We start from the raw sequence: 22,384 nt of genomic DNA, 5'->3' as shown, positions 1-22,384 counted from the left end.
CCTCAGATTGCGTTCAAGTCTGGGCAGTGCAAACTGGGTAAATTCTGGTCTGAAACAAACTGAAATAAATTTCTGGGTGCTAGGTACCTCTTCTTACCAGGAGTAGTGGATGCAAAGTGGATATTGGAGGGGCATCATTGTCACCTGTACTGGGGATCAGAAGAAGGGAGGCTTCTCCTTTCTTCTAAAGACTAATATAAATAGTGAAGAGCTTGAATACATGGGCATTTCTACATGAGGCTTTTATCCCACACCTTTACTGGAGCTTCTGCTTCTGAAGTCTTTGTGGGATTAAGATTGGATCCTTTACATGTGCTTTTTTCTGGGGTGTTTCTTTCTCTGCCTTTCTATATGTTTAATTATACAGTGACTAGATGGTGCTGTGGTGTAGCGGAATTGTGGAATTACACAGAGAGTTTAATGGCATCATTCAGAATATTCCAGACTGTCCCCATTAACAAAAAATCCTGCAATAATAGTCACAAAGCATGGGAGACGCCCTGGAGGAGGATGACATCATATAAAGGACCCACACACAATCACGAGTGAGCAATCACGAGCACACAATAAAAACCTTGTGTAGAAAGGCTCCATGTGTGCTTCCTTTCTAAGAAGGAAATGTGTGTCAGCTGGTTCTTAATTCACGTGAACTGTGGATTAACTGGTGGGTTTCATCTGGATGTTTAAGCTCCAAGTTGAGGATGTTGCCTCAACATCAGCTCTATTCAGGTATTCTGTAGAAAATGTGTGGGCTAAAACTAGCAGTGTGCCAATTTTGCCTATTTATTAATTTATTTATATACAATATTTGCATACCGCTCCATATCTTGGAGGGGCCGCGGTGGCTTAGTGGTTAAGATGCTGAACTGCAGACCGGAGGGTCGGCAGGACAGCAGTTCGAGACCCGAGTGCTGCATGATGGAGTGAGCTCCCGTCTTCAGTCCCAGCTCCTGCCAACCTAGCAGTTCGAAAGCAAGAAATTGCAAGTAGATAAATAGGCACCACTTCGGCGGGAAAGGTAACAGCGTTCCGTGCACCTCGGTGTTCAGTCATGCCGGCCACATGACCACAGAAGCGTCTTCGGACAGCGCTGGCTCTTCAGCTTAGAAATGGAGATGAGTACCACCCCCTAGAGTCGGACACGACTGGTTGGGGACACCTTTACCTTTTTTTACCTTTTACCATATCTAAAACAGATTTCAGAGCAGTGAACACAAAAGATAAAACAGAAGAAAAATAAAAAGATTAAAACACCATATTAAAATTATACTGTTTAAAAAACAGAATGCCAATAGGGACTGTGGCTGGCCAATAACATAATGCCTCCAGGAAAAGAGCTGTTTTCAGGAGGCGAAACAGCACAGTGTTGGTGCCTCCCTGACCTCCAGGGACAGGGAGTTCCAAAGAAAGGGGGCAGCTGCACTGAACGGTCTTCTCCTGGTGGACTCTAGCTGGGCTATAGGTCCACCTGGAACCACCAGGAGCATGCCCTCTGATGACCTCAGTGATCGGAGGGGATGTATGAACCCACACTGTCTGGTCCGGGGGGGAGGTCCATGGAGGGGCCATTCAGGCCACTCAGGACCACATGGAATCCTCCGGAGTCCATCCACGTCTGCCAGAGTTGGCAGAGTGGCTCTCCAGCTCCCTATAATGGCTGCTGCCATTAGCCTATTGCAGGAAAAATACAGCCATAAATGGTGTATTGTACACCATTTGTGGCTGTAAAGCACTGACTTTTACCTAAATTGCAGCTGTTTGCAGCTGTATTTAGGTCAAAGTAAGTGCTTTACAGCCACAAATGGCGTAAAATATGCCATTTACGGCTGTAACTTTCCTGTAATACGCTAATGGCAGCTGCTGTTAGTGTATTGCATCTTATAGGGAGCTGGAGAGCCACCCTGTGGGAACTTCTCCAGACTCAGAGGTGAGCGCAGCTGCTCTACAGCGGACTTTGGAAGTCGGATTCTTTGAAATCCGGCCTCATTCGAGTCTGCGGCGGAATTCTCCAATATCCCTACTGACTGCGTAGGATGGTAAGGGAGAAAGCGCGCTCTCAGGTATCCTGGTCCCAAGTTGTTTAGGGCTTTGTACACTAGTACTAAAACCTTAATCCTGGCCTGGTAGCGAATGGGCAGCCAGTGCAGTTCCCTCAGCAAAAGAGTTGCATGCTGAAAGGGGGCAGCTCCCGACAACAGCTGAGCTGCTGTGTTCTGCACTAACTCCAGCTTCTGGAGCAGCCTGAAGGGCAGCCCCACATAGAGCACATTGCTATCAATTTAGTTTTGACCATTCGTTGTGGGGAGGGGTGAAAAGAAATTGTACCCGAAAATGGTGGGAGGGTGTGAATGTCAGAGAAATGTCTCACTGTGCAGGGCTTCAGTGCTTGCCACAGGTTTTGTTTGTTGTTGGAAGTCCTTTTAATAACCAGAAAGAGAAGAATGGCAGCAACTCCTCGCTAAGCTTTCAGGCACTCAGTCTGCAGCAGCACTGGAAAGCTGCAAGGGAGGAAGTCAGGGTTAAGTTCTCTAGGGAAGGACAAGCAGCTGGGGAGGCTGCACAGCACAGAACGGGACAATCGCTGTAAAACAAAGTGCCCGCGCACACTTCTCAGCCATCTCCTCGCTGTAAGGTGAGCATGGAGGCCCTGCACTCTGAGACATTTCTCTGAAATTCTCAAAATCCCTGCCAAAGGGGCAGAAAAACAAACCCCATCTGCCTCTTTCGCAGGGAAACAAAGAGGTTGCGGAAGGGCAGGTGGGGTTTCAGCACAGCACTAGCTACACCAGGAGAAGAGGATGGATGCACGCACAAGGCCTGCCCCCAAAGTTGCAGCATGCACTGGCTCCACTGCCAATCTTTGCACATTCTGCACAAAGGTCTGAAATGGGATTCTGATCAGGCCGGGTTCCCAATTATGGGATGGCTTCTAAGTGCATTCAGCTGAATGCACTTAGTATCTCTGTTTAGGTCTTTGTGCTGAAGGTCTGAAGCTTCTGTAGGGGGTTAGCAGGTATGGCCTCGCGACCCCCTAAACACGTTCATTTTGAACATCTGGAGGGGGGCAACAATTTACCTGTCCATTAAATGGAGTGGATTTTGTCAATATCCTACCATGTGAATGGACCAGCAGTCTTGGCATCATGAGATCTTGAATTGTTCAAATGGCTAGTTCAGCACATGCTAATTTAACTCAGATTGACTGAGAAAATCTATACAGGCTGTCAAAACATGACAGACCTCAACACACTACCTGGAAATGTGTTGGCTGATTTCAGTGGCATAGAATAGAATTAGAATGTCAGTAGTATCCTAACTCTCTGATTGCCTTGAGGTTGGCTTTGCAAAAAGAGCTGGATAGAAAAATGAATGTGTGAGTTTTCCATCTTCAGTATGCCTTTAAGTAAGTGAGTCAGGATCACACAGATGCCCTGTGCTGTGGTTAATCCCACTGGATTTGCCCTAGCCTTTTAAGCTGCACTTCCTGTCTAAACCCGCCTATGCATTCTGAAGACAGAAGGAAAACAAAACAAGGATCCAGCCAAGGACCATCTTTCTTCAGAATACCAAACATTTGCAATGCAGGTTAAACTTCAAAGCAACTTGGGGGTGGCGGGAATCACTCTTCGGCTTCAACACACAGTGTAAAGATCATTTTCTCATATCAGGCCTGAGTTCTTAATAGTGGGGAACTCCAAGTCTCCGAGGTGATAAGAAGACTGACAAATTTGTACAATCAAACCTGAAAATCTTTATACATCTCTGCTTCTCTCTCTCTCTCTCTCTCTCTCTCTCTCTCTCTCCTTGGAATCAATATATGAAAACATAAGGATTTGTTTGGCTGCAAAGCCTGTTGCATACATGACACTGTTTCAAATGATTTGTGAATCTGTTTTCTTTCTGACCTCAACCATGTATTTTAAAACAGAAGATGGATAACAAACAGAGATGAATTCCATCAGGCCATCTGCTCAGAGATGTCTTTAACAAATATCTTAGGAGAGTTTCTCTCCACCCCCACCCCCACTACTCTTAACATTCAAACAAGCTGGGCAAATTCAGTTAGTGGTCCTATTCTTTCCCCAACAGAAAAACAAAACAAAACAAACAAACAAGACATTCCTCTAATCTCTAGAAACACTTTTGACAAACAAATTGCTTCCTCCATAACTACCCTCCGCTTATCCCCGCAAAGCTATTGCACTCAGGCTGCAGTCCTAAGCACACTTTCCTGGAAGTAAGCTTCAATGAACACAATGGAATGTACGTCTGGGTATACACACATAGGGTTGCACTGTCAGTCTACATGGAAGTGCATTTAGATGCACTATTTCTAGAACATGAGGGGGGCAGACAACATAAGGAAATTCACAACCCTTCCAGCTGCTTCTTCAAACTGCAAGCCCCATAAAACCACTCTGTAGAGACATTTATTTGCCCCATCGGTTGTGGTTACCACATTAATATTGTTAGTGGGTTTTTAAAATCCAAATTCCCATGATATGCAGTGAAACCCATGCAGGTTCGTTTCATCGGCCTGTCATTAATTGTGCCCTCTGGATCATCTCTTTTGTATTTGTGTCCTGGAACACAACATAACATCCCCCCCACCCCAAAGCAATTGATTCTTCTGTAGATAGACTTAATCCACTCTGCTGCCTCTCTTATCCTCCACTGTAAAACCTAGCCCCACTACAAAACAGCATCCTTGCCGAAAGGATTCCTTAATGGACTACAGAGGAGAAACCAAGACCATAACAAATGAAACCAATAGTTGTGCCTACCCTCTTGCCTTGTCCTCCAAGCGACAGAAGGACATTGTTGACAACCCCATGTTAGCACCCCACCCTCAGCAAAATCGCAGGGCAGTACTATCAGTGGACATGAAGGCTATATCATCCATACTGTTGCACAGTCTTGTAAGGTAGAGCATAGGAAAATAGACTTCACAAGAATATTCTCACTGACCCAAGCAGAGAACAGAAGAGATCAAGGACCATCTTTCCTGATGTGCTCAAAGGACAATAAGTATGTTGTCAGGCAGGCATTAGCCATGCTACATGAAAGGGGAAGGCAAACCCCCTCCAGGGTCACCAGCCAAGTGTTCTATGCACTTAATGCTTAAATAAATACCTCTCTTGAAGTTATAAGCTAAGCAGCATTCCAAGCTCTTCCAAACAAACTGTATGCAGTAAAAGAAGAATGTAGTGCCAGCAATGCTGAACAGCACTATGGGTCCCACCTATCTAGTACTAATACAGAGGACACTGCTGGATCACCACTGTGAAGGAATCTCAACTTTATGCATACATTGATGATAAAACAAAGTCCCAGGGGTTAAAGCCGAAAGAATGCTGCCACTTCTTATGCCTCAAAAATGAGGGAATTGTAGCAACTTCATTCACAGGGATAATTTGCTGGTGAAACATAGTTGTGAAGATCATCAGATATGAGCCTGGAATCCTAGATTTAAACCTTAGTTCAGCAATGGATTCACAAACTGGACCTAGTCAAGTCACTATCACTGCATCCCACTCCAATCTACCTTGCAAGATCCTTGTAAGGATTACTCTAAGCTTTTAGGGGAAATTGTAATAATATTAATAACCACTATCACCACCACAACTAATTATCGTCATCATCATCGATCCTGATTCCTTATGTATGTTATGGATGAAAATTGCTCATCAGTTCCTGCCCATTTGATATTATTAAGGTGCAATCCTAAACACACTTACTATGAATTTATGTTATTTATTTAGAAGATTTATAATCTACCTTTCAAAATACAAATTTTCCCAAGATGGCATATACAAAAAAAAAAAAAAAATCAATTAAAAGCCATATCAAAATAATAAACAAGATCAACATTAAGAACATGAATAAACAAAAGCAGGAAAATAATAAAAACATTTCATTAGCCAGCCATTGCACCATAAGATCTTAAAACAAAACCACAAGAGCAAACATAATGAAATCCTAAACTTGATCCAAAATCTGATCCAAAATCCTAAACCTGAGATCCAAATGTTTTGCCCCAACCAGTTTCTACATTCTGCAGCAGATGAAGTTTCCAAACTGTCTTCAAAGGCTGCCTCATGTAGAGTGCATTGCAGTAGTCTAGTCTGGATGTGACATGACTACATCCATTAACTGAGGAAAGATCCAAAGCATCCTAATAAGGTCTTAGCTGGTGTATAAGCTCCATTGAATACAGTGGGATTTACATCTGAGTAAACATGCATTGGATTGCACTGTTGGTATTAATTTTCAGTGTCTCCCTGCCACAGACAATGGTATTTCTTTTCCCTGGTGGATACCTTATCCTGAAGTGGGTCATTAGATATTAGGGTGAGATTTGGTGATGTCTAGAATTGGGTCAGGATTCAAAATGGCAAGGATGCTTAGTTGCTTCATTTTTTAAAAAATTGGAAATTAAAAAAGAATAGAAAATACTACTTATTGTCTCCTGATTCCTAATGTATGTTACAAAGAAGAATTGCACAAATTACCCACAGAACAATCTGTATGCATAATCTTACACAATTGATTTTTTCTGGGCCATTGTGCATGGATTACAAAATTATGCATACAAAAACACAAATATTGGTCAATGCGCGTGCGAGCGCACGCACACACACACAGCTGTACACAATACTTTTCTCCCTTCCTGTCTGACAATATGTTGCCATGCTATAAAAGCCCTAATGCCCATTTTGAACGATTAGCTGTACATCAGCATTACCACCACAAATCCACAAGTTTCACATCAAGCATTAAATGGGATGAATATTGATCTGCTAAAGAGGATTTATTTATTTCTAGCTCTATCCAAAGATCAACTGCTAGCAGCTTTTGGTGGATCTGTTGAGCTCTCACGGCACAAAGCTACTGCATACATGACACTGGACTTGACATTTCAGTTCTGGAAGAAAACCAAACAGTAAATTCAGCGCAATAATCCTAGATAAATGAGATGATCACTGGGAAAGCTGAGATAGTTAAGTGGTCTATCAGAGAAGTCCAAAGGAAGGTATTGAACAGTTGCTACATAGTAACCTCTCTCATGTCAATATAGCCCAAGATCATGGTCATATATCAGATGTTAATACAATCACACAGTCTCATCACCAAAGTGAGCATCTTCTGCTTATCTTCCATATTGGCATAATTGCTTCTAGGTTATTATAAATGTGTGCCCATGAGCGTATGCTGGATCATCCATTTGTATGCTATACAAGGGATTTTAAACCAAGTCCTTTCTAAGTCATCTCCCATAGATTGCAACTTTCAAATTATTTTCTAAGGTTTGCTGCATCTGTTTGATTCTACAAAATAGGCCATATCGTTTATGAAAGTTAGCACTGTCTAGGAGGTTAATTTGCCAGTAAGATTTGGGTTCTTACATTTTGGTAGATGTGGGATGCTACACACCTGCATTTTGAGCACTTCCCACACAATTGCCACCAACGGCTGCTTTTCCCCTCCATGCTATTTAAAATGCCAGTGTTAATGATCAGAGTGCTTTGACTGTCGCTCACACAACAGAATGACGAATTAAAGCCTGAATGGGATGTGGCGGTCCCAGAGGCTAATAATGTTGTCCCGTTCCACTACTAAATTATTCATATTTATTTTATTGCGCATTCCTATTAATCTTTGCTAATTCTCTGATTAATTATGAGACAATGTCAATGAGAGAACATGAAAAAGAAACAAAAGAAAATGAAGCATGCAAAGGAATATTTGCTCTCTCTAAACAGGAGCCATTTCGTTTCATTTGAGCTCCAAGTTATCACAAAGCAGGCTTCCCTTTTTCAAAACACACACAACAACACTCTGTCCACAGCGCGTTGTTATTGAGGATGGATCTGAAAGCTGAAAAATGATGCTTTGTTTTCGTTACTTGAATTTGCAGGGCTGCTGAATGTCCTTGCTACAGGTAGCACTTAGTTTAATTAGGTTTTATCCACAGACTAGAGTGTCTAGTTTGCCAAGGACACATAATGCTTTTGTTAAGTTCCATCGTGTCAATGGAAAAAGACTGATGTAAACATTTAACAACAATAGAACTCCTTCTTATAAAGGCAATCACCAACCCCCTCCTTTCCCCCCTCTTCATATCTTGATGTAATTTCATGTCCTTCAGCTGTACATTAATAATGATCAAATACAGTTTTGGTAATATTCAGCTGCTCTTAGGATTTTATATTACCTCAAAAGTGACATGCAGATGCTACCATTTACAACTCCTTTACAGAAGGTTGGAGGCAGGCAACCACACAACTTCAGCAACTTGGCTACAGCTAGTCAGAAAAATGCAGCCTAATCCACAGCTCCCAAGATAAAACATTAAGAAGAGCCCAGGATTGTGTTTCTAACAGTGGCTAGCCAAATGACCTGGGGAATCCCACAACCAAGGTATGAAGGCAAAGTATATTACTCAAAGTAGCTGAAACATTTTAAATTCATCAACCTAATTGGGTTGTCCATTGGAAAGGGAACAATTACATATGCACATAATCAATTGATTTCAATTGGATTTTCATGTAGGTAGCTTTCTCCAGGGTCTCAGCTATAGAAATCAATTCTGCAGAATGCTACCAGAGGCAAGATGTCCTCTGAATCTTAGTGGAGTTTATTCCTAAGCACAATAGTTTAGTGTATGGCACATTGTCACCCTTCAATTTTCCCCAAGGCAGATGCCCCCACAAATGAACTGAACCATAGAATACAATTGAAAATGGATGGGTATATCAAAAATTTGTTGCATCTAGGAGAATATCACCAGCAAAAACAAAACAAACAAAAGCAAAACAAAAAAGCTGGTGTCATGTAGGAGTTAAGGCAAAGCATAAATGGTGAGCCAGCATAGCCTTGGTTCAAATCTTATCTGAGCCAAAGCCTCACTGACCTTAAGCAAGCTACTGTCTCTTATTTATAATTTGGGGATAATAATCTCCTGCCCTAGATTACAGGGTTGTTATAAAGATTTTTGGGGTATGTAGGTGATGCACTTGAAGCAAAAATGCTGTATAAATGCTAAGTTTTATGATGACGATGTCTCTCAGATATATAGACTATGAGGAGGCCTCATTGTTGCTTTTTATGCATGTGATCTGTATTTGCAGTAAAAAGGGCACAGGAAGGTAATTCAGGCTGGCGAACTCTCTGTGGCTTCACAGGTTCATACATCATGCAAATAGTGGGCATGATCCAGCTAACATTAAGCACTTTAAAGTCCCCTTAACTTCAATGGACAGTGATGCACACACAGTTTGGGTTGGATCATGGCCACTGTGATTAGCGTTAAGCACAACTTAACAATTTCGGTGCAAGCTTTGGTTTTGCTGCACGCAAAACCTTATAAAGCCAGAATACGTTTTGCAGGGAAAAAAATAGTGAATACTTAGCAAGCTCCTCTTAGGACATAATGCTTTCACTTAACAATAACTCCTTTCTTCAGAAACACTTCAGAACAGATGCCACTCAGAAACAGATTGCATGGCTTGTGGCTTGAATAACATGGCAACGATTCAGATGTTAAGAGACTCTGCCTTGACCTCGCATCAGCCCTTTGTACATCCCAGTGGTCATTTCTACTATTACTACCTGTGCAAAATACAGGTCTAGTTTTGTCTTTTCATTATTTTTAAAGTAGATGGAGACTATTTGTGCAAAGTGATCCCCGCACTGAGCTTATGCTCCCCGCCCCCCAGTCCCAGAACTGTTTGCTCTTGAATCAATGGGAGGAATGTGGCAGGGCTAGTGTAGGAAAAGAATTTAGTAGATTGCTTTCTGCTACTTAAAGGACAGCTATTTCTGTGTGGAAGAAGAACATAAGCTCCTGCCATTAGCCAGCTAAGATATAAAAATAAAAATAATGCTAGTTATTGCTGGAGTGTTACCAAAGACCAAACTATGCAGCCTTTGCTTCAGCCAAACCTATACATTCATTAGCACGACATACTCATATGCCTGAGTAAGGGCCCTGTGAGTTGACAATAGGACTGGACACATCTGTCATAGAATAGTAGGGTTGGAAGGGGCCTACAAGACCATCGAGTCCAACCCCCTGTCAATTTTGGTATCTCTCAGTTTCTCCTTTTTTCAGTCTTACCTTCAATTTATCCTGAACTTTGCGCATTTTTTCAGCCTCAAGTTCTGTCCATCCCAAACTCTGAGCATTTTTTTTAAAGTTTCCATGAAATTTGTATGCAAAATTCTTACATAATTTTGCTTAACACACACATTTTTGCAAGCAATTTTCCTAATATTTTTGTTATTTTCACAAATATATACATTTTTGTGTGCACTTTCCCCAATATATGCATTTTTTTTAAACTGGAAAAATCTGGAGAAGTGCGAATTTTGAAAGGGTAATTGAGTTTTGGCTCAGATATTGCTTTAAAAGGGAGAAATTAGATAAGTTCACATTGAAATGCAAACCAAACGATTTTCTCCCCCATTCCTAGTTGTCAGCAGAACATATTACATTTCTTTGTCAGCCCTTTGTGTGGTGGGATTTCTTGAAAGCCACAGAGCCCTGATTCTCAGTCTATTGCCTGCATACACAGAGGCATAATTATTTCTTATTTTAATTCATTATTCATGTAGCACCAACAATGCTTATAGGTTATCATGGACAAATCAAGCCAGGTACTTGCCAACGAGGAGCTTACAACTTAAATTTCAATTCTGGAAAAAAAGGAGGGAACGGGAGTTGAGGGAGCAGAGTCTTTTCCCCTTTCTGATTTCTCCCACTTTCTTTTAGCTTTTAACATTGTCTATACACAGACATATAAATGTCAGCCCCAATCCAAGGCCGCCCCAATCGTCTGGCTTATTTTACTGCCATCCGACTCAATCTAAGTCTTTTGCTAAACAGAAACATGCCCCAAGCTGATACAAGTCATCTGAAACCCATAGGAAGAATCCCCCCCCCCCACTTTTTTGCCAGGTCAGAAATGCTCATGCTACCTAACCTAACCTAACTCCTGCAAACACCGAAATGATGCCTGCTGGCTGAGGCATGCTGGGAATCGTAGGACTTTTCCCTGTCTAAACATGCATAGGATTGTGCCCTAAACCTCTCTAACAGTAGTTGATTTGTATGCAACAGTGGCTGCAAGGGTAACTCCTCGGTAAACCTGAATCTCATATATAATGCATAGCAGTTAATAAATCATAGACAAATCAAGTGGCTTAAAGCCAACAATACCCAAGTAGTAATGGAAAGAGGGGAAAGATTTATAGAGAGACAGACTCTGTCTGGATTTTGCTTTAAAGACACTTGCATAGCGGACTGGAAGGCCTTACTGTGGTTTTTGCCCTGGACATCTGTGTCATGCTGACTCGTTCCACCCTTTCTCCTTTGTAACCCCTTCACTTACCCCCACGGCGTGCGGCCTCTTTTCCATCAGAAATCCTCTTCTGTGACCTTCCACTGCTCTTGTCTTGTGTCTCTTTCTCAGCACAAACCGAAGAAAAGCCAACGAAAGGGTCTGGAGATTTTCCTCCAGGAATGTCTCACAGCCAAATCTTTAAGTTAAGGAGCAAAATCCACATTGGGGCGACAGTAGACAAAAATACAAAGTTAAAGTACTTTTTTTCTCAAGATAAAAAGGGGGCTGCTGTATATATTTCACCACCATGTTCAAATTAGTTCAAACATCCTTCTTTTCCTTGCATCAAAACCTTTGTTGACAAGTTGAATTTATTTTTTTACCTCTGTGTTCACAAAGGGAACAGATGTCTATTTTATTTTACATGCTAAGAACAAAATCCTCCTTGTGGTTCTCATAAAGAGACCTGCCTGAAAAGGATATTAGGAGATTTCTTTATATGGATCTGGGAAGAGAACACTGAATTCAAGCAATCCACAATAATGAGAAGACCCGAGACAGTATTTCCAGCTAGAGGACTCTAAAATATGTCATATAGGTTAGAATTAGGAGCAAATGTTACTCTTCTATGGGCCTGTCCTCCTAATGTTTTTACTGCATGATGACATTTTTTAAAAATGTGTTCTGATACATTACTATGAAGACAAATCTAACTACGTGACTAGAAGGAACTTACTGCTTTACAACTTACATTTAGTTTGCTATATCATGTCATCCAAATTATACAATAAAATATACTTGGCTGTTCAATATTGCCTCTCCAATCATAGTTTTCAACTACCATTGTGTTCCACAATTCCATAATGGTCTTGCAAACACTCCAGGAAAATTCCAAAAACCTTTCCCAATTGTTGTAAAAGTTAATATTGCACATACTAATATATGTGAAGAGCTTGGAACACAATTATGTAATCCTCAAGCCACTTACCGAGAAGTAAGTGATTAATTTTGAGTCGGACACGACTTAACAACTGAACAACAAGTGATTCATTTTACATGGATCATTCTTAAGATTATTTATATTTTATTACTACAAATGAAATGTGACTAATCTAAACAACAACCACCATACAGAATGTTGAAAGTGCTTCAAGATTCATTTTATTGCATTTGAAAAGAATATAATGACATGTTCCATCACACTGTAGTCCTATACGCTTATATGTTGACACCAGCAATTGGAATGGAATTTACTTCTAAGTAAGTGTGCTTAGGAATGGGATTGCTGAAGGATAGCAAAGGTAACGAGACTGTATTCCTCATGCACAACCCAATTAAGCCGAAGTGCTTAGACTTTTGGCTCAGCTTAATCCAAGCACTTTGTCTTAACTGGGAAGTGGATAGGGGAGTAAATATGATTAGTTAGAAGGGTTCCTGCAGATTAAAAACCAACCATTTATGTAATAGAAGTCCAACAAGTAAATATTTTGAGGCAGCATCCTTTCCTCTTTTTTGAGCCTGCTTGGCTTTTTTTGTGCCTATGTCTAATGAAGATCTACATCTTCATTATACAAAAAATTATATTCAAATGTACATATATTCAAACTGAGAACAAGATATATTACACATTTCTTCATGATGGGCTAGATTTTTTTTTAAAAGGGTAGATTTAAATAGATTGTCTCAAACAAATGTAATTACTGCAGCTTTTCAGAGTTTTATTTTAAAATCTATAGTCATGGAAAATTTGATACATAAGTTCAGCTCTTTCCCTAGACTGTGGTCCTTTATGTATTCTTTAACATGCACACGCACTTTGAATACATATGGCTATACAACGTACAACTGACCATTTTATTAATGCCTGACCTTATCCATATAGATGTCAATGTACACTTGTAAGCACAAATTAATGCTACTGCATGACATGTTTTTAAAATGAAAGTGCACACCTGCCCACAAGCACAGAAGTTCTAAAATGCTACATTTTCCTCTTAATTTGCTTTACTCGTGGAAAATGAAATACCTTCAGAGATAAATATATTTAAGCCTGATATTGTCAGAGAAACACACCCTGTTCCTGAACATATTTTCTTGCGAGTAAGTCGCCTATTTTCAGGATCACAGACGAGAATATCTTACACTAGATGGCAGCACTTGCTTGCTGAATGGTGTTTACACTCTCTGTCTTCTATTGTTTCCTTCACCTACTTTCATCTACTATTTGCTGATACTGAGCAAAGACCGTTAAAGAATAGATGGCACCCTGATCTGAAATTCTGAAATTCTTATCCTTACTATCCTGCAAAACGAGGGTATCTAAATAATTGTTCTGGATTTGTTTCAGAAGACTTTTTTTTTCTAAGAACATCGCTGCAATTTTTATTTTTGTAACCCCCACCCCTCAAAAAAGAAGTCCATTTTCCAGAATTTTCTCCATCATTTTTTTTTTTTTAATGATGGGTGCCATCCTTCCCCCCCCACACACACACACAAAACGCTCTTGAATGGCACTAGATATGAGGCATTGAGGATGATACAAAATGCTACCCAGGCTGCCGACACAGTTACCACTGCCGATGTTACTTGCAGTGGTAGCCACATCACCCCCGCAACCTTACAAAAGAAAGAAGCTGTGTTAGTGCCACTTCTAATTCTAAGCCTTCCCCCTGAGATAGTGTTGGACATTTTCTCCTCCCCCACAAGAAATTTGGTGAAATGCCCCAGATTTTTCAGTCCACAAAGGGTTGAGAATTTTGAGATGTCATTTGCTCATGGTTTTAGTTTTTTTTCTTAATGGCCCAATATGATTAGGCATATTTAATTTAAAATATGCCTAATCCTTTATTTCCCTGTAAATCAACATTGTGTTTGTATTTAGCTGGTCTATAAAAATCCACTTTCCTTAAAGCAAATCAAGAAGGACTCCTGTATATAATGTAAAATATACATTACAGTATATAATGTAAAATATACATTACTTGCAGTGCAATCTTTCATATATCTACTCAGAAATAAGTCTTGTTGAGAGAGAGAGAGAGAGAGAGAGAGAGAGAGATTATATATAGGATTGCACTATAATGGGATTTACTCACAAGTAAGCTATTAAATTTCAGCCTTAAAAGAGTGTGTACATGTGTGTATGTATAGGAGAAGAATAATTCCAGTATTTGTTATGTGGTACAGTCCTGGGTTAGATTGCACCACATACATGGATCAATATTTTAAATGACTCTGAAGGAAGATCTGAAGTAATAAGAGGCAGTTTTCAGGAGCTTAGTGTTGTAGCTGATGATTTTGCTATCAACACGCCACACAATGAAGCCACCGTCTAAGTAATATAAAGAAAAATGAGTCCGATCACCTTGTGCTCAAAGCGCCTATGCTGATGCTCACTGGAGCCCTCACAAAGCTCAAACAAATGAAGTGCATTGAGGTTCCTGCTTCCTCACTTGTAAACTGGGTTTTGGTGCTTTAGAATATTTTATTGGCCAACTGAGTTTGTTTCATTGTTTGTGTTAAGATTAATAAAGAAGTAAAATTGGGCTTTAACATTTTATTGTGTTTTCATTAAGAAAGCTGTATAACACAGTACCAATGAAATGGCAGTTTATGAATTATGAAATGATCTTTCAGAAGTGCTTTAAATCTCATTTATTTGGCATTTGGCTGGAATGGGTCCAGATGACTTACACTTGTGAACAAGCAATTCAAGTTCTTTAGTGAGCAAAAGGGAAGTTTGCTTAAGCCTGCAGTTTGACTGATTCATGCCCAGAGCTGCTAGCTCATTTCTCACCATGCAAGAGCTTTTTCCTTTGTGAATTTTGATGATGAATAGTATTATTTTTTAACCCTCCCTACCCAAATATATCTATACTATCAGAAGTTAGTTCTTCGTTCCATAGGCCACAATCCAGAGAACTTTTTCTCACTATGTAAACAGAATTCTATTCTATATAGGGTGGGCTTATATATAAAAAAAAGGACAAAAGAGAGTGCAGATTTACATAAAATTAGTGTATGCTAATTCATATGTTTAGGCACAAATGTAGAAGTAATTACTATAATTTCAGGAGAAATACAATACATTTCACCATAGTGGAGAAGAATGTGTCCAGATGAGCTGTGCGCCTGATCAGTCTTCTAACTGTTGATGGGCAACTTCAAGGCCCTGGCTGTTCCCCCTCCATATAGTCCTTTATCTTTAAGCCAGACGTGGACTGGACAGTCCTTGAAATAGAGGACATCTTCAACAAGTCCTTTGACAGCCTGTCCTGGGTAAAGTAGAACATATGGCCACCCTCGTTCTATATCAACTATGTACTGTACAGAAATAAAAATTACTAATTGGCCTTGTTCTCAAGTTCATGATCTAAAATACAAGACAGCCAAAGAAAGGGAGTAAGATCAGATGGACAGTACTACAACAAAGAGGTGAGTTGTTAACCCATTATCCAGTTGGGGGAGTTTTTTCATGGTTCAGCATAATTTGTTGTAAGCAGTTAGCCATAGGTTCCTATGATGTGGGCTCAACACATAATAAAGCTGAAAAATGGAAGCGTTTATTTCCCTATATAATCCTCCTAATTAAGACTAATTTTAAAAAGCAGAATGTTCTTCATGTTATATGTTTAAGCAGTAAAAATAAAATACTCTCCACGTTGATATTTTTTAAAAAGCCAAGAAAATGTTATTCCAGAATTCGTCGTTCTTTGGTTGCATTTCACAAGGAACAGTCTGTTGGCAGACTCTGAGGATGTACAGTCTGTGCCGTGTCTAGGTCTGTGGTTTGCCTCTGTAGTGACAAGCCAGAATATCCCACTGTCAATCACTCTGAAGCAGAAGAAAGATAATGTTCTAGTTCCTATTCCAGTAAGAGTAGACGAAAACAAGAGAGGTTGTATGGATAACACAAAATGAGAAAACATTAAATAAATAAGTATAATGCCTATAATAGTGCTTCTCTTCAGTGAAAGGGTAACCCTATACCTTCTTTAATAGTTGTGTTGGAGACAAGAGCTATATAAGCCCACTTTGAATGTAGGAGCATGTTCAAGGCCTTGCAATGGCATTCAGAATGTTGTTCCATCAAAATTGTCTACATATGATTGGAAGTCACATTAAGGCAAGGCTGGCCCAAGAGATTTTGCTGCCTGAGGTGAAGAACAAGATGGCGCCTTTCTCATTCCATATACAGAAGCTGACTGGATTGGCAGCTGAATCTTATTTCAACACTGGCAATGGTACAGCCTCCTTCACTGTACCTGAGGGCAAGATGCTAGATTAGGGAGCATAGGAAAGGCCACTTGGCACACACAGCTCTGTCCACTTCTTTCCCGTCAGCGGCTGCCTTACTCTGCCTAATGGTAGGGCTGGCCCTGCATAAAGGAGTTTCACTCAAACCCTGTCACACATAGAAATAATGTATGAGGGAGTTGTGGGATCATGTTCTGTAGCCCCACCCCAGATGGAGACGCCAGCTACATGTCTACATGTATGTGCAAAGGGCCCCTTCATACAATCGCCAAATGGACAGACAGTGAGAGGTGTGGCAGGCAGGTATGATTTGGCCTAAGGGCTCCTGAGAGCAAGGCCCCCAAACTTCAATTTAGATGAGGAACTGAGCTTTGGAAATGTGTTCTTGGGGCTTTTGCTGTTTGCTGAAAGCTTTGTTTCATGAGAATATAGGACTATACAGGTAACTCATAAGAAACAGTCCCTTGATAAAATGATGAAATTAAGGTTGCAATCCTGTACATACTTACCTGGGAGTAAGTCCCATTGACCTCAACGGGACTTACTTCTGATTAGGCAGGCCTAGGATTGCACTGTAAACCATTTTAATTATTCAATCCTATGAGCTGTACCAAAATATTGTTATTAGGAATTTTGATGAAAAGCTATTGAAGACCAGGAATAAAGGGATGGAAGGAAATAAATAGTGCATATTTATTGTACTTTGCTGGAACACAGTTGGGTAACACTGCATTGTTACAAAAGACAGAAAGTACATATTCATTTATCCAGCTGGAATGTACCTAGGGACAAAGCTCTACTATTAACATAAGAACATAAGAAGGGCCCTGTTGGATCAGATTAAAGGTCCACCTAGCCCAACATTCTGTTTCTCACAGGGGGGGGAAAAGTGCCTGTGGCATGACCACAAGCAGGAGGGCAATAGCCCTTTCCTGCTGTTGTTCCTTGCAACTAGTTTTCAGAGGCATGCTGCCTCTGATCCTGGAGGTAGCATGTAGACACTGATAGCCTTATTCTCCATGGATTTGACTAAACTCGTTATAAAGTTATCTAAATGGTAGTGAATCCTATGGTTGAACTATGTGCAAAGAAGTCTTTCCCTTTGCCTGGCCTGAATCTCCCACCAATCTGTTTCATTGGATGTCTCTGGGTTCTAGTCTTATGAGAGAGGGAGAAAAACATCTGTCTATTTCTCTACACCATGCATACTCTAATAAACCTCTATCACATCCCCATTTACTTAACTAATGTCCCCCACCCCATGTTGCAACCTTTCCTTATAGGCAACTTTTTCCCACTGCAGCAAGGGGATTGCAGTCCTTCAAAGAGGCACACTAAAGCAATCCCACTAAAGCCAATGGGACTAACCTGGAGTAAATGATTTGAAGATTGCCACCTGGTCTATGCTGTTATGACACCACAGAGGCAGGAAAAAAAATGGAGGAGAGGGGGAAAAAAATCAAACATCAATTTTATTTAATCTGGTGCTTAACACATTATGCACTAATGATACATTGGTGAAAGCCAAGAATGAATAAAAGCTTAGTCAGGATAAAATGCAAAATACTTCTTAGAGAATAATGACTCCTTCCTTCCCCCACATATATTTGCTCCTCTTCATAAAAAGAAAGACAAAGCAAGACTTTGGGTGAAATCCAGTATTGTACTTGTAAATGCTTTTAAGCTGTGTTCTGTGTCTGTCTGGCCCTTGAACATGTAAATTATTTTAGACAGCAGGGCCTGTCTAAGGCACGGGATTCTCCTTTTGAATGCTTCTTTGAATCACTCCCCTGCTGGATAGCAGGACCCCACCTGCAAAACATCCTTCTTCCAATGCCATAAAAGTCCAACAGAGGTGCATTTTTTTGAGAATGTTGAAAAAGAGAAAGAAAAAAGTATGAGAGAACTCACCATTTAGTACAGAAGGGAACATCATTTTTAGTATTTGTGTGTGCTCCCTATTTTGAGTAATGCAAAAGAGCCAACCTGACTTCACAGAAGGATAAACGTTGTGAGGATAAAATGGGTGGAAGAACCATGTACAACTTCCCTGAGGTCCTTTGGAGAAGGGTGGGATACAAAGGCAATAAAATACTAATTAATATTGTCATCAATGCTCAACTGAAGAGATTTAGACTACATTCTATCTCAGATTCACAAGTTGGATATCTGATTTTGAATTGTGACAAAACAGCCCATCATATAATTCTGTTCGCAAGTCAGGAACTCAACTTGTAAACCAACTCACCAACTGAAACCGCTGATGCAATCTTTTATTTGTTTTAGTTAAGCCACTGTTTGTTAGTTCAAATAGTAGAATTTCACACAGGCCAGCCAAGTCTGCAATCTTTAATGATGATGTCCTTTATGGAGCAAGAAGCCTGTGCATTCAAATTGTGCAACACTATTCATTCACCCAAGGACTGGAATCAATGAAACTGGAGACATGCTGCAGAACTGTTCATTTGAGTAATGTTGAGTAAGTAATGTTTAGAATGGGGCACGAATCAGACACAATTAAGTCTCAAATCAATGGAAAAGAATTATGTATGCGTTTAATTCTCCCATTAAAACCAATAGGCACGATCCAGCCAGACATGAGCATCTTTGCGTCCCATTGATTTATATTGCAAAATTAAGCATTTACTTAAATCACTTCCACTTAAGTCAGTGGGACTTAAAATTAGGGCTGAGAGCTGGAACTACTTGCTCTGTTCTGTGATTATTTCCATTTGTGTTGAGAAGTGCTCATATTTTTGGCAGTTTTCTGCACTCTTAAAACTATTTGCTGTCTTCCAGTGCTGTTTGTCTCAGTGATCTTTCCTTCTGCTTTGTCTTCACAGGGTCACATCACACCTACTGTGGTGACCCACAAGGTTTTTTTTTTTGTCAATGATAACACAATGATACATCTGTCATGATGACATCACAAATACTCATAAGCAAAATTAATCTAATTGCTTGTGTTGACTGATATAAACAGGAGTGTGGATAAATGGCTCTTAGGACATTTCAGATAAAGCAAAAGAAGGTAAATGGCATCAAGAAGCAGCAGCAGTCAGGGGGCCCAAAGGACACCAAACAGCATCAAAATGGCACTAATACAGTGACACAGAATAAAGCCCAAACCACATGTTACTTGAAAGATGTCACAAAAAAGACTTTCTAATGTCTTCTTTAAATTTTAAATTAAGTGGAAGGGACCTGATTGGTATCATGAACCTAATGTGCATGTGTGTGCGTGTGCGTGCATACGTGTGTTGGGGAGTATAAGGGGGCTTTAACCCTCTGCCCTCCACTGTGGCCCCATTCTGGATCAGCCTTCTTATGCTGTTAATATTGTCAAAAAGTGATCTGTAAACAAATGGATTATTTTTGGTGGTGGGGGGGCTATGATATGAATTGGGACCACAATGGTGGACAAAGGGTTAAAGCCCCCTTACCCCATTAGGGTCCATATAGTGTCCTCTTCACTTACTTTAGAGTAAAAGAAAAGAGTAAAGTAACATGTAGTGTTACGACTCAAGAGACGACTCTACACATGGACATCACCAGATGGTCAGTATCGAAATCAGATTGATTATGTCCTTTGCAGCCAAAGATGGAGAAGCTCCATACAGTCAGTCAAAACAAGACCTGGAGCTGACTGTGGCTCAGATCATGAGCTGCTTCTTGCAAAATTTCGGCTTAAATTGAAGAACGTAGGGAAAACCACTAAACCGTTCAGGTATGACCTAAATCATATCCCTTATGAATATACAGTGGAGGTGAGGAATAGATTTCAGGGATTAGACCTGATAGACAGAGTGCCTGAGGAACTATGGATGGAGGTCCGTAACATTGTTCAGGAGGCAGCAACGAAATCCATCCCAAAGAAAAAGAAATGCAAGAAAGCCAAGTGGCTGACTGATGAGGCTTTACAAGTAGCTGAGGAAAGAAGGGAAGCGAAAAGCAAGGGAGAAAGGGGAAGATATAGCCAACTGAATGCAGAGTTCTAGAGAATAGCAAGGAGAGACAAGAAGGCCTTCTTAAATGAACAATGCAAAGAAATCGAGGAAAACAACAGAATGGGAAAGACTAGAGATCTCTTCAAGAAAATCGGAGATCTCAAGGGAACGTTTTGTGCAAAGACGGGCATGATAAAGGACAAAGAAGGCAGGGACCTAATAGATGCAGATGAGATTAAGAAGAGGTGGCAAGAATACACAGAAGAACTATACAGGAAAGATCTGAATGTCCCTGATAGCCATGATAGTGCAGTCACTGAACTTGAGCCGGACATCCTCGAGAGTGAAGTCAAGTGGGCCTTAGGAAGCATTAGTAACAACAAAGCTAGCGGAGATGACAGTCTTCCAGCTGAGCTATTTAAAATCCTAAAAGATGATGCTGTTAAAGTGCTGCATTCAATATGCCAACAAATTTGGAACACTCAACAATGGCCGCAAGACTGGAAAAGGTCAGTTTACATTCCAATTCCAAAGAAGGGCAATGACAAACAGTGTTCAAACTACTGCACAATTGTGCTCATTTCACATGCCAGCAAGGTGATGCTCAAAATCCTACAAGCTAGGCTTCAGCAGTATGCGAACCAAGAACTACCGGAAGTACAAGCTGGGTTTCGAAGAGGCAGAGGAACTAGAGATCAAATCGCCAACATTCGCTGGATCATGGAGAAAGCAAGAGAATTCCAGAAAAACGTCTATTTCTGCTTCATTGACTACGCTAAAGCCTTTGATTGTGTGGATCACAACAAACTGTGGCAAATTCTTAAAGTGATGGGAGTACCAGACCACCTTACCTGTCTCCTGAGAAACCTGTACGAGGGTCAAGAAGCAACAGTAAGAACCAGACATGGAACAACCAAGTGGTTCAAAATTGGGAAAGGAGTACGACAAGGCTGCATATTGTCGCCCTGCTTATTTAACTTATATGCAGAGTACATTATGAGAAACGCCGGGTTGGATGAATCACAGGTCGGAATTAAGATTGCCGGGAGAATTATCAACAACCTCCGATATGCAGACGATACCACCCTAATGGCAGAAAGCGAAGAGGATCTAAAGAGCCTCTTGTTGAGGGTGAAAGAGGAGAGTGCAAAAGCTGGTTTGAAACTCAACATTAAAAAAACGAAGATCATGGCATCTGGCCCTATCACTTCCTGGCATATAGAAGGGGAAGAAATGGAAGCAGTGACAGATTTTACTTTCTTGGGCTCCAAGATCACTGCAGACGGTGACTGTAGCCATGAAATTAAAAGACGCTTGCTCCTTGGGAGGAAAGCTATGGCCAACCTAGACAGCATAGTAAGAAGCAGAGACATCACCTTGCCGACAAAGGTCCGTCTAATCAAAGCTATGGTTTTCCCAGTAGTAATGTATGGCTGTGAGAGCTGGACTATAAGGAAGGCTGAGCGCCGAAGAATTGATGCTTTCGAACTGTGGTGCTGGAGAAGACTCTTACGAGTCCCCTGGACTGCAAGGAGGTCAAATCAGTCAATCCTAAAGGAAATCAACCCTGAGTGCTCATTGGAAGGACAGATACTGAAGCTGAAGCTCCAATATTTTGGCCACCTAATGCGAAGAGAAAACTCTCTGGAAAAGACCCTGATGCTGGGAAAGACTGAAGGCAAAAGGAGAAGGGGACGGCAGAGGATGAGATGGCTAGATAGCATCACCGATGCAATGAATATGAACTTGAGCACGCTCCGGGAAAGAGTGCAGGACAGGAAGGCCTGGCGTGCTATGGTCCATGGGGTCATGAAGAGTCAGACACGACTGAACGAC

At 40.7% G+C, this 22,384-nt stretch overlaps 1 long non-coding RNA gene across 1 annotated transcript in view; it reads right to left on the bottom strand.

The window, feature by feature from the left end:
• Positions 1–11,698, bottom strand: part of LOC146343814 (uncharacterized) — a 39,073-nt gene extending 27,375 nt beyond the window's left edge. Inside the window, exon 1 of the long non-coding RNA XR_014792569.1 lies at positions 11,394–11,698. This is a non-coding gene — a long non-coding RNA (uncharacterized LOC146343814). The remainder of the gene's footprint in view (positions 1–11,393) is intronic.
• Between the last annotated feature and the right edge of the window lie 10,686 nt (positions 11,699–22,384).

Source organism: Heloderma suspectum, chromosome 5 (assembly GCF_057233095.1).
Source record: "Heloderma suspectum isolate Gila_16-S chromosome 5, 16-S_ref, whole genome shotgun sequence".
In the NCBI taxonomy this organism is placed as follows: Eukaryota; Metazoa; Chordata; class Lepidosauria; order Squamata; family Helodermatidae; genus Heloderma; species Heloderma suspectum.
This window is presented reverse-complemented; position numbering and strand designations above follow the sequence as displayed.